Here is a 4182-nt window from a genome sequence, read left to right on the forward strand (position 1 = left end):
GGGGCTGCGCGGGGGCTGCAGGCAGCCGGCACGGCGCAGCTCCGCGCAGACCTCCCCAAACCCCGAGCAGCCTTTTAAGTTTCCCCTTTGTTTTCAGAAACTCGCACACGTTTCCTGCCCCCGTATGAAGACATAACAAGCTAACCCAAACCTCTCCCCAGCCACACGTGCACACTAGACGTGCTCCCAGGCACAGCGCGGTACGTATATTTTTCATCTGCATGCGTGGCTGTTTTTTTGTTTTTTAATCTCGGGTCTCGCTTTTTTCCCCCCCCCTTTCTCTCATTCTTTTTTTTTTTTTTTTTTTTTTTTCCCTCTCTCTTTCTTTCTTCCCTGCCCGAGCCAGACGGCTGGGCAAGGAACCTCACTTCGCCAGCGGAGCAAGCAAAAACTATTGTCCCACCCCGCGGGACACCGTTGACACCCCCCTCCCCTCGGCCCCGAAACGCAGATTCCTCCCCAGTGCTTGGGGTTTTCTCCCTTCTCCCTGGCCCCGATCGGGCTGCAGGGTTTCTCTGGCAGCCTCGCATGCTTGGGGGAAAAGAAGGGGAAAAAAGGAAAGAAAGGGAAGGAGAGGAAGATGAAGAAGAACGGGGGAGGGGGCTGGAGGGGAGCTCTGCCAGGGGTTTCATGTCTTCATTTAATAATACTTCAAAGTCGCTGCTGYGCTGCTGTCCCGAGGAGAGGAAGCGCAGCACAAAGCGCGCTGCCGATGCGACTTCCGCGCAGGGCAGCGCACAACAGCAGGTGACCCCGCGCCCCGGCCGCGGCCCCCGCCGCTTTCCAACGCCGCCTCGGTGCGGCGGCGTCGGGGCCGCGCTCCGCGCTCCCCAGCGGCCGGACGGGGCGCGCAGCGGCGCGCAGCGAGCGCTGCCCCGGCGGCCCCACGCCTCGTTGCCATCCCACGGGCGCCGGCAGCTGTTGCTTCCCAGAGGGGAAGGGCAGGCTTTTGGGGCGAAAAAGAGAACAATCAGCAACAGCGCTCGGTGGAGGGCGGGGGTGGGGTGGGGTTGCGAAGTAACTGACGCGCCCGTTCATAACCGGGCGGCTTATGCCCACCCCGAGGGGGCCGAAGGCAGCGGAGGGGCCGCGGCTGCGGAGGCGGCCGGAGCCGGGTCCCCCCGACGGGCAGGGGCAGCGGCTCGGCCCGGCCCGAGGGAGCGGCGGTGGCTGGTCCCGTCCTCGTCCCAGTGCCCATCGCCGTGGCCGCAGAGCCCCCGCAGGAGACGGCGTCTGTGCGGGTGTTTGTGCTTAGGGGTTTGGTCTGGATCTCAGTTTAAGGCGGTTGTTTGCATCGAGAGAGAGAGAGAGGAAAAAAAAAAAAAAAGGAGCAATTTTCCTTCCAACTTTTTTTTTTCTTTTTTTCCTGGAGTACTAATTCCTCTGTGTGGGCAAACAGGCTTTCTGCTTTGATTCTTAGTCACAGCCCCTAGATTAAATACTGGTTTTAATGAGAGCCATGGCGGTGGCTGCATTAGGTGATGATAGTTATGAAGATGATCTGACCTGTTTTGATGAAGACGATTTGACCTGTAGGGATAGAGGGAAAGGTCAGCCACATGCAGTGGCCAGATTTCTGCTCGTTCCCGGCACATGCTGCTACAATATTGATCCGTGGAGAAAGATAAACATAAAAGCTAGATCCTATGTCCTGAATACTAATGATCGCAGCTTCCAGATTTTAATTGTTAATTTTTTGTTTCCACTGCAAACATTTTTTTTTGCTGATGTCGGTAGGGCAAACGTTCCCCTTTTATTTTTTATTTTATTTCATTTTATTTTACTCTTTTCTTTTTTTCCCCAGCCACAGACTAGGTCTCCCTCTCGTTGAAAATCTTTGCGGCAACTTACTTTCCCTAGCGGCGACCGTACAATCCCAAGAAAGCCATTGCCTGCAACTCATTTCCATTACACAGTGCAGCGACGGACACTGCTGGACTCACTAGTACTCGAAACGAGGAAAGCTCTTACGAAATGCAGTTATCTCGACTTGGGAACCACCTTTCGGGTGTCTGTTTCATTACTCACTTCATTCCTCTGCAGCATAATGCTGCAGATTACAGCYGAGATATTTTTCTCCTGCCCGCACTGTGCAGCAAAATAATCAGCTAAGCTGGGAGCGAGCTCTGTGTTCAAAGGCTCACCAGTTTCCCAACTGCCTGGAGACCAGATACACCTCCAGTAGGAAATGACAGTGTGAAAAATGCCGTGATCTTGGGGAGAGAGGCATTTCAAAGGGACTTTCCCCCTCTGCTCAGGAGAGACTGGAAAGCGAGCCGAAAGGGGTTGTTTTCGGAAGGTTTTTCAGGATGATGGTAATTGCTAATAATCACTCGCTGTCCCGGCTGCCTCTTGAAATTTTTTTGCTCTTCGAGGTTGTCTAAATTAGCTGTAAATCTGGTAGAGTAGTCAAAGAAATAGCCATCCCCAACCATACGGTTCACGTTTCTGTTGCTTAGCGGAAGACCTATAGTAAGCGCCATCGACTATATAGGGGCAATTAGTTACATCAGGCTGGCATTTAAGAAAATGAGTGAGATATTAAACTCCTAATTCCCGTCATTAGAAATAATTTTCATGAAGGGAACTTCTAAAAGATTTTTTTTCTCCCTTACACTTTCCAGTCTATTTTTTAACCCCAGAGTGATTTACTATGTAAGTAATTTTAGAGGATACAGTTTACAGCTTGAGTTATTAGACCGAACACCTCTGGCTGACACCACAACACCTTTTTTTTCTGCCTGCAGCTGTGAGTCACAACCCCATTTTCATACCAAACTGCTGCACATTCCTTCACAATATAGACTTCCTTCTTGCAAAGATCAAACATGTCTCAGCCAACGTGTTTATTTTAAAATACAGGAAAATTAAAACTAAACATGGATTTAAAAGAAAAACAAATGCATCGTTGCCTTCGCTGCCATCTCTTCCACTAAAATAAAATAAAATGAGRATGGAGCTACATGGACCGCTTCAATAAAATAATACAATGACATAGCCAAAACAGTTGATTTCGACTGGAACAGGAACGGATACTTCTGTTTGCTGTTACTTATTTATGCATTATTGTACCTATGTTTTTAATTATATGTGGGAATGTCAGGCCAAGATGCTATAACCATAACCTCCCTTTAACACACTTTTCCTATTTGTTTAATGCCAGCGCTACAAGGCTAGAACAGGCACCGTAAAGAAAATGTTTTCAATATTCTCTGTAATAGCTTACAAAAGGGAATCCCGGAATTATAGTTCAGCGCGTAGGCCTGCTCCCGGGAGGTGCCCGGCGGGATGAGGCAGGTTTCAGACTCCTCGGCGCTTTTTGGGGTGCGGGGAGGCAGCCGGGGGGAGCGGGGCCTTACTGGGAGCAAGAGGTTGGCAGGTTCCCACGGACGACCCCACTTCCAAGTCATTTCTACCCAGAAAACCCATGCGTTAAAATCTTCCTTGCTGATTAGCTGCATAGACACTTAGAAGCTTGCTCGCTACATTCCTACATTTTTTCTTTCCTCCCCCCTTTTTTCTTATATTTATATTATCTTGTTTTTTAATAAAGGGGAGGGTAGCGAGTAAAAACTCGCTGTTCTTCCCGGTAACCTGCTGCCTGCTTCTCCGGTGACCCGCCCGAGCTTGCACGGGGAGCTTCACTGCAGCCCCTTCTCCTTCCCCTCCCGGCTTTTGCCCCAGGCTGGGCTCCCCTGCAGAGCTCGCGTTGCCCATCTCCGCTTTTTCTCGTGTCCCCACCTCCCCGCAGTGATATTTTAGGCACTGGGACAGGGACATACTCTCTCTCAATTATTTATCTTTGTTACGCATATATTCGAAAAGATTTTTTTTGTTGTTTTTAAGAAAAAGAAAAAAGCAAAGCAAAGGGTCGTTCGCTGTAGGGAACAGATCAAATCACTCCGTCGCCTCTCTCCCTCCACCCCCAACGCAAATCTCCCCTCCAAAGGGCCCCGCGGCGCTGGGCGCGGGGCGGCGGCGAGCCCGCAGCTCCCGGGGCTCGCGTGCCCGCCGCGGGGCCGCTGCAGCCCCCCAAATCCCCGGGGGCGCCCCCGGCCCCGGCCAGGAGAGCCGGCCCGCTCCGCGGTCACCTGCCGCGGCAGCCCGACGTGCGCCTCGAAGTTAAGGCGCGGATGACAGCTCACGCCGCTGGAGAATTAGTCCGTGTCGTGATTAACTGAA

The sequence above is a fragment of the Rhea americana genome, unplaced genomic scaffold, assembly GCF_003343005.1.
Source record: "Rhea americana isolate MKP2758 unplaced genomic scaffold, rheAme1 scaffold_23, whole genome shotgun sequence".
Lineage (NCBI taxonomy): Eukaryota > Metazoa > Chordata > Aves > Rheiformes > Rheidae > Rhea > Rhea americana.